The 9,449-nt window shown below is 41.6% G+C and overlaps 1 non-coding gene across 1 annotated transcript; it reads right to left on the reverse strand.

Annotated features, from left to right (window-relative positions):
• Positions 1-1,764: 1,764 nt before the first annotated feature.
• Positions 1,765-1,837, reverse strand: TRNAA-CGC (transfer RNA alanine (anticodon CGC)). Its single transcript has one exon. It is a non-coding gene; the product is annotated as a tRNA-Ala (tRNA).
• Positions 1,838-9,449: the final 7,612 nt, after the last annotated feature.

Here is a 9,449-nt window from a genome sequence, read left to right on the forward strand (position 1 = left end):
CTTGGTAATGGCTCGTATTTCCTGGATGTAACTACAGGAGCTCAAATTCACTTCTGAAAAAAAAGTTTTCAAACTTGAGCTTGCAGCCAGATCTACCCCAGATTTAAACTTCACAGTCATACTCACATACACTCATACCATTTCTAATTTACCATTGTAGGGAAATATCACGCTGTATTTACTTTTCTTGTTTTCTGTTTGATACTAGGCAATGAATTGACTCTTCTTCAGAGGAAAAAGGCCAATGATATCCCGACAACCGGAAACAATGCCAGTCCCTCGGCTGATAGTCTGCATGTGGAGGAACAACATTTACCCCGCAGATGGAAGGGAAAGTTCATCTTCCTCGGCATAACTGCTCCTATGGCAAAAAGGTCATTTAATCCCATGCAAGCAGCTAGATAAGATGAAAATATAAAGCAGGATTCTGTGTGCTTCTAAATCACCTGGGGTTTATCAGATGCCCCTACACCACTCAAGGATGGGAAAGCCTGGGACAGTTAAACAGACACATCAAAGAATGAAGGATGGATTTGCCTATTGTCCTTCTGTATATTTTCACAGATGTGATTTAGTTCTTGACTCTAAAATGAGGAGAACAACAGGTTATCTTTCTATGAACAGTTGTGTTCACAACTGAAGCAGCCATGATTCTGAAATCCAGGGAGAAGTTCTCTCTTTCTCACTTTACTTTTGCTGCAAATAGAACTTGTAATATTACTGATTACTTTAACACATTCATAGTGTCATTAATACTAAAAAAAACTTTAAGCCTGCTGAGTTTCCTTATCCCTATGCTAATATTACTGTGGATTCTCAAAACTGAGGCAATATATCCATTCATACCATTTTTCCGTAGAATTTGATCTTCGGGGGTGTTTGAATCCAACAAACAGGGATTAAAGTAACGGTAACACACAGTGCAATTGTGTGACCTGACAACAAACCTCTTGATCTGAGAAGGAAGGGTCAAGTTTTCCGGACTACCTGATAATCCCAGTTAAATTGTCTCCTTTTAGAATCTCTTACATTTGTTTAAGACTTCATTCTTCTTACAAAGGGCTTCCCCATACCTTATTTGGATTGTTCTTCCCAACAGCCCTCTGAGATAGACCAGGCATGCAAATATTATTACCCCCATAACATTGATGAGAAAACCTCTGAGATTCAGAGAGTAAAGTGATGTTCCCAAGGTCACACAGCAGGTCAGCAATGAAGACAGGACCATAACCCAAGTCATATACCTCCAATACCTCCCAAACTAAAAAATCCCAACAAGCCATGTGGCAGTGGTTTAAAACCTAAATGTCATAGGCAAAAACTTTTGAATGTTATCCAGATGTCTTTGAAAGCCTCACGGGAATCAATACTCACCTTAAAGAGCCAGGCATGAAAAATGACATGTTATGAAAAACATGCCAATTTGGGATTTACTAGATGAGAGAGAAAAGTTGGGGACAACAGAGGCAGGGCCAGGTTTCAAACAGAATATTTCTTGTGCTCTTCGATTCACTGCAAGCAATGACCTTTGCACAAGATAGAAAAGGTACAATGCCGGCAGTAGAAAAGTGAGTTTGTGTCATATAATTCACTCAAAATTTGTGAAAAAACTGGAAGACATTTTGGAAATCACCCCTGCAGTTTGATTTTTTTTAAATGTTTATTTATTTATTTATTTAGGCTGTGCCAGGTCTTAGTTGCGGCATGCAGTCTTCTTAGTTGCGGCATGCGGACTCTGAGTTGCAGCACGCATGAGGGATCTAGTTCCCCGACCAGGGATCAAACCCGGGCCCCCTGCATTGCGAGTGCAGAGTCTTACCCACTGGACCACCAGGGAAGTCCCTGCAGTTTGATTTTAAATGTTTGGAGAACCTTTTCTTCCTTGTAAGTGAAAAACCTAAGATGGTTAAGGGAAATCTCTCTGTTCTACTTTCATCATGTTATCAGTAAGGTAAATGAAGAAATCAAATTAAGTCCACATGAAGTAGGCTTTGAAAGCATCTGAATTGCACTCCCTCATGCCAGCAGAATTTGACAGCTAATTATGGAGACCATAGATGATACAAAACTCAGAATTTCTCAAAATGTAGTAGTAACGCCTGGGTAGGGAGGACTGGTTCCATTCATTACAGGAAATTCACAGCTTCCCTCAGGAAAAGTGGTTCCATGGGTCAGAGTCAGGCCTCATGCTTGGAATTAGGGGGTTCAGGTCTGACTGAAGCCCTCTTCTTCCTGCCTTGCTTTCACAGACTGAGAGGAGCACTAAGTCCCTCAAAGGAGAGCTCCCCACAGGAAGGAAAAGTTAGCCTAAGAGGGAGCTAAACCAATGATGCTGAGTTGCCAGAATCCCTCCACAGGCCACCCAAGCAGTGAAGAAATTCATGGAGAGAAAGAAAGAAAGAAAAGACCCACAGCCGTGAGCAGAGCCAGCTGGGAGGGATGTTATTACTTTATTTCTGTTTTCTTAACTATGTGTGTGTGCATGTGTGTGTGTGCACGTGTGCGTGTGCATGTGTGTTGAGGAGGAGGGAGGATTGATTGCAGAAAATGTCTGGATCCACAGCACTCAAGATGGAAACTTTTGTTGATATAACTTCTCCTAACGTTCCTACACCTTCCTTCCCTTCTCCTCCATTTCCCCAGTGGCTATCAAGAGCTGTATATATCTGACCACAAAACCCAGTCAGTTCAAGTCAAAAATGCAGCCAGCCATCTGGATTGACTCAAACTCTGTCTACACACACCAATTGGCTTGGGGGTAAAAAAATGTAATTCAGTGGAACAACTGGTTATTTTTAAAACAACGAGTTGAATTCAGACAACCATCCAATTAGTTGATTTCAAAATGCCTGTTTGGCGACATGAAAAGGGTTATTTTCAAAGGGCCTTGTGTGTGCATAAACAACCTGAACGCTATTAAATTGACGAGCTATTTTGGAATCAAGCAGATAAGGCCAAAGCGGCTGGACTGTTTATAAAGGGGAAACAACGTGTTAGGGTAGCAGAGTCCATCAAGCGCTCCAGAGGGGGACACCTTCTGTTGGAAGGATGAAGTCTTTCACTTGACAGCAGCATAACCATACCCCTCTTTGTAGAGGCAAGCACCTCATTCTTTTTTTAGGGAAACCTCCTGTGTGCCTTCTTCCTGGACGTGCCATGCTAGCCAGAAGGCCAAAGATTCAAATAGACCCTCGAAGGCAAATGCGCTTCCGTTAGCTATTGCCACATAACACATTTCCTAACGCACACAGAGATGTTAACTCGATTCTCTCTCCCCTGTTACGGGTTTCAGTCTCACTACATACAGCAAGGAAGCCTTGTCTGAGCCATTTGACCCGATTCATGAAGAGCTGGGTCAGTTTAAACGGCACAGCTGTATCTCCCTGAGCTTTTCTCCCCCCTGAAATGTGAAAGTTCTTTCCCCGTGTTACATGGCTAAGAAATGATTTAAGAAAAAAAGGGGGGACGAAGGTCTCCTCCTGAAGAGAATTTTATTTGCACTCCCCATGCTTTGTCATAAAGGGCATTCAACTGTGTTAATCATATAAGAAGTTTTAGAGAAGCTCTCTTTTTCACATTAGGCTTAAAACATCACCCCTGAGGGGGTGCTGATGGCCCCCTTAGAAAAGATTTCTTTTACATCTAAGACAAAAAGGACTTCAGCAAACGTTCGGAGTTAAATGAGTGGTGCCTAAGTGCTGACTCTCCATCCCCAGTGACAAGCATTTACTAAGTGAAACTTTTGTTACTGCAAATGTCTTACTTGGGTGTGTCTTAATCCCGAATGTTGTGGAGGTTTTGTTTTATTGTGTGTGTGTGTGTGTGTGTGTGTGTGTATGTGTGTTTTTTTAAAAACATTTATTTTATCAGAAAGGATTCTCACAATGGAAGCATTCATTGCCATGGCTGTGGCTGAGTCTTTACGTTTAAGACTGGTTAAGCTGCCCCAGGTAGAAGTGTTTGCACAGCTACAGAAGTATAGAATCACAGCCCCCGAGTTGGAAGGGGGCCCATTAAGGCAGTCCTTGCCTTCAGGCATCCAGGCCAGAGGAATAGCCACCCTTCTCTTTAAGATCTCCAAAGACAAAAACTCCACATGTAGTTCTTTTATTGTAAGAAGTGTGAACTGTAAAACATATTTACAAGGGAATGATATTATAATCCATCTTTAAATTATTTCCTTTTTTAAACATTTGCTTTCCCAAGCTTTAAAAATTAATACAGTAAAGTTTCCTTTCTCCTGTGACAAAAATCCATTCAATAGAAGCATTTCTCCTCTTTTTGAGGATCCACATGGGACATTTCTCTCAGGAAATTCTACCAGAAATCGTTATGTTTCTCCTAAAAAGCAGGTTTGCTTTTATCTTATAGATGCTCTGAATCAAGAGATGTTTCCTTTCTCCCTTTGACCGTTGGAAAGCTTAGAGCCAAATGTGTAATCGATGAACAGGACCCTATCCCAGCTTCACCCATTTTCCTTCCCTTATTTTTTCTTCATCCAAATTTCTTCACTTAGTTGTGTTTTTTGTTGCTGTTTCTGGGCTTTTTGGATTGGTCTGTTTTGATGTTTGTAAGCAGTTTCGTGAAACAATTAAGATCAGCAGAGGCTCTGGATCCCAGCTCCACCTTTTCCTAGTTTAACCTCTCTGAGTCTCAGTTTCCTCATCTGTAAAATGGAGAGAACAGTTGTACTTTCTACCTCAGGGGGTCGTTGTGGGCATCAAATAATAAAATACACGTATAGTGCCAAGCTGATAGAAAGCACTTTCATTATTAATATTATAACGGTGCTACCTTAAATCATTTTGGGAGCAAGCAGGGCAAAAAAATAATTACTTATTCCCCAAATCAAAATTTCAGTCTTTTATCCCGCTTCTCCTTCCGTCTTTTGTATGAGTTGTCTTTCAAGTGAAATCATTTGATGTTTCACATTTTGATAGAAACTCCTTCTACTACCTTACAGGACAGTGCTTCCCAAACTTGCTTGATCTTAAGAATCAGCAGAAGCACTTATTAAAAATACAGATTCCTGGGCTTCCCTGGTGGCAGAGTGGTTGAGAGTCCACCTGCCAATGCAGGGGACACGGGTTCGAGCCCTGGTCCAGGAAGATCCCACATGCCATGGAGCAACTAAGCTCATGCGCCACAGCTACTGAGCCTGCGCTCTAGAGCCTGCGGGCCACGATTACTGAGCCCTTGTGCCACAACTATAGAAGCCCACACGCCTAGAGCCCATGCTCCGCAACAAGAGAAGCCACCGCAATGAGAAGCCTGCGCACCTCAACAAAGAGTAACCCCGCTCGCCACCACTAGAGAAAGCCCACGCACAGCAATGAAGACCCAATGCAGCCAAAAGTAAAATAAATAAAATAAATTTAAAAAAAAAATACAGACTCCTGCTCTTGGACACCTAAAATTATTGTGTGAACGAGCAGTCCAAGCTCCGATGTTTCTGGGATTGACGTGTTCTATATTGGCTTTGATCACCAGCTTTTTGTGCAGTATATGCCACATTGTCTACACTTTCCTCCAAGAATCTAATCACAAACTTCCAAACTTGTTTTCTATGTAGTGAGTGTCCCACTAACTTTTTTTTTTTGGTTTTCATATTTTTCCTTCAGTGACTTTTTGCACCACTTATTTTTATTCTTTTACTTCCTGTCCTGCCACATGTCCGAGCCTATCTTTTTCCAACTCCCGTTGCCCCTTCTTCGTAACAGCACGTCCTTCCCTACCCGTCACCCGCAACACTCCTTTGGGTGAAGTATATCAGAGCTACGGTTGTTTGTTTGTATCTTTTTGTGACTGAAGGTATATGGACATTACCAGAAAAACAGTTACTCGGTAACCATTCCAACCCCTTCTTTGGGGAGAAAAACATCTGCTGCCTTCTTTTATTTTATTGGCCTGATTGATGGCTCTACAACACAGCGAAGAAGCAGCTCCACCCACCACAAGCTCTTCATCCTGCTGGGGAAGCCATACATAGTTGAGAGACCAAAAAGTGCAAGGAAAAAAAAAAAGATTGTATCCGCCTTCCTCTGTTTTCCATGGATAAATGCCAAATCCCTCATACTTAAACTTTTCCCCCTTCCTTTACTTTGCCTCCCAGTTTTCCTTTGAATGAATGAATAAATTGTCCACCCCTCCAAATCTTCTCAATAATCTACCTCTATAGCTCATTCCAGTGTTTAATCACCTTGACGAAAGAAAGAAAGAAAGAAAGAAAGAAAGAAAGAAAGAAAAAGAAAGAGAAAGTCTTGCTTACTTACTAAAATCCTAAAAATCTCTCCTGCTTTATCTTAAGACTATTTGGGCTGTTTCCCCTTGTTACATGTGTGTTGCTAGGATAGTACAAGTATTTTCAAGATGAATTCTCTGCCAAAAGATCTTGCCACTGAGTCATCACCATCCTCATCTTTTTAAAAACATGAGCAAGTCTCAGCAGCGCTTCATTCACGTTAGTAAACATTACCTAGGGAAAGAAAGAACAGCCTTCAAGAACATGACATCATCATTAAAAATAAATGTTTACTGAGTCCCTACTCAGTGCACAGTACTGTTAGCCCTACAGGTATAATAAGCACCTGCGTTAGGCACACCTGCACACACATGTACGCGGTGTGCTAAATCCAGAGAAGTGGCTCACACTAGAAGGATTATTGGAATTCCAAGGAAGGAGCAATTCTGCCCAAAGGGCCCCGGTGGTCACAAAAGGTAAGACTCCAAGCCCTGAAGAAAGAGTAGCAGAGAGCCTGAAAGAATTAATGTGAACAAAGACCAGGAAACAGGAATGAAAATAGTTTGGGGGGAAACAATTAGGAGACCGTTTGACGGGAGCAGACAGTTTCTGTAGACTGGAAGACGAGTGGGAGATAATAATGGAGCGGTAGACCTTAGTCTGCTTATAGAGGGCCTTGAATGCTAGGCTAATTAGTGTAGCCTTATCCTATAAGCAATAAGGAGCGCCACCGTCACAGATAAAAGAAAGCAGGAGAACACTGGGGCTTCTGGGTACCTTAAAGGAAAGGAAGCAGGGACACTGATTACAAGAACTTTGTGAAATGGCTTGAGTTTGCATAACTGTTCTCCGTATCGGTGACTTTCTTATTCCCTTGAAGTAGCAACACTGTTTGGGAGGACAGCAAGAAGAGGATAACGGGAGAGATTACAGCCAACCCTCAAAGGAAGTGAAAAGGACCCTAAGAAATGGAATAAGCGGTGGTGGTGGTTTTAAAAGTAGAAAAATAGACAAGGAAAATCTCCGAGGCTCACAGAAGGGATAAGAAATGCTGCATATTTGGAACCAGCAGAGGACTGCAAAATGCCTTTGAGGGCTTTGTAAGGAACCCTAGGTATTTTCCTACCAGCTAAACTTTTTCAATAGTATATCTCATGCTAATTTAGGGAAGGGGACTTAAATTGGCATTGTTAAATGAATGCACCATTTTGTGAACCCCAGAGAACTCCGAGAATATTCTGTAAATACTACCTTGTTGAACTAAGTGGGATTGACTAGGTATGAGGTAACATCTTAAGCCCCCTAATTTGAAAGCACTGCTTGGGCCATAGTGGCTCCCCATTTCCTCACTCAGATTTGATGCAAACGTGAAATAAAATTCTTTTCAGTCAAGAGTTGATTGTGCCCTGCTAAGATAAGCAGTTGATTTGGATAATCAAGTACTGCTCTCTGCTCTCTTCCTAATTCAATATGGCTTCAGTATTGTGAACGGGCAGTTGTCTGTCCAGGACCACTTGGAAAAAGCTTCTGTCTCCACTGATCTTCATTTCCAGCTGAGCTGCTCTCTCTCGGTTCTAAATTCACCCCTCCCCCCTTTGCAAGTAGGGGATCACCAATGTTTACCTGACAGGGCACAAAGTGATTGGGAAAGACCCTGTTACCTCCTTCCATCCACTCTGCCCATTAGTCAAGAAGACAGGAAACACTGCTTTCCTCACTGACTTTCATGACCATTTTGCACCGGGTACATACTAGATATTCAATGGTATTTGCTGAACAAATGAATGAATGAATGCCGGGCACTATCCTAGGTTCTGGGCATTCAGCAGTAAAGAAGAAGAAAACATACAAAAATCCCCACTTTTATGGAGATTATATTGTAGTGAGAGAAAAGAAGGAACCATAAGGTTCCAAGTTATATCAGACACAGCACTGAGCACACGGTAAGAACCCAATAGATATGTGGTGAAATGGGACACTCTAATATAATAAGGCATCTACTTTATGTTTCTCTGCCTCCTCAGTCTCATTTAAAAACTTATTATCCTCAAAAAGTTAAGAATATAATTACCATATGATCCAGTAATTCCTTTCCTAGGTATATGTCCAAGAGAATTGAAAGCAGAAGCTTTAACAGCTGTTTGTATACTAATGTTCATAGCAGCATTTATGCATACAAATAGAATATTATTCAGTCTTTAAAAGGAAGGAAATTCTGACACATGCTACAACTGGATAGACCTTGAGGACATTATGCTAAATGAATTAAGCCAGCCACAAAAAGCCAAATACTGTATGATCTCACCTAAATAAGGTGTCTAGAGTAGTGACATTCATAGAGACAGAAAGTAGAATGGTTGGTTGCCAGGGGCTGGGAAGAGGGAGGAATGGAGAGTTTACCACATAATAGGTATAGAGTTTCAGTTTTACAGGATGAAAAAGTTCTGGAGATCTCTTGCCCAACAATGTGAAAATACTTAATACTACTGAGCTGTACACGTAAAAATGATTATGACGGTAAATTTTATGTTACGTGTATTTTACCACAATTAAAAAAAATTTAAGCACTTATTAAACCTCTTTTTGTGAGAATTGTTCAAAGATTAACAAACCCAAACCCTTTGCTGGAGTTTACATTGTAATACAGACCCTTCATGATGTGGCCAGGCGTGTCAAGGCCATACAGACAAGAGAACACAAACATTCAGCCCAGATATGGAGAGGCAGCTGGATATTTACATTACCTAACAGAGCAAAGGTGAGTGCATTTTGGGATGGAAGGACGGCAGGCTGTCCACACAGCGTGATTTGACTAGATGCTGCTCCTGATCCATTTCTCAAAAATCTATCAACGCCACTGCTTGTCATACAGTCCAAAATTATAGTCCTTTCTTTCGAATCTTGAAGGGTTAGGATCTTCCACAATTCCTAATGAGTAGGCAAATAACCCAAGAAGGGACAAGACTGGTTTTCAGCTAACAGTTTGCTTCTTGTTTTTTATTACAGGGCTCCAGGATGAGAGAGGAAGAAGTGGGGGAGGAAAGGAGATGGGTGGGCAACCAGATCAACTTCCCACTTTCACACTCAAGTGGAGGAGGCAGGGAGGCAAATCCACATTCACAGAGGCTTAGAGGGGCTGTTCTCCCCCCGAATAATGGAGAGTAAAGGAAAACCATTTCTAAACAGTAGCACTGACCAGCTTCCAGAG

Source organism: Eubalaena glacialis, chromosome X, assembly GCF_028564815.1.
Source record: "Eubalaena glacialis isolate mEubGla1 chromosome X, mEubGla1.1.hap2.+ XY, whole genome shotgun sequence".
NCBI classification, from domain to species: Eukaryota; Metazoa; Chordata; class Mammalia; order Artiodactyla; family Balaenidae; genus Eubalaena; species Eubalaena glacialis.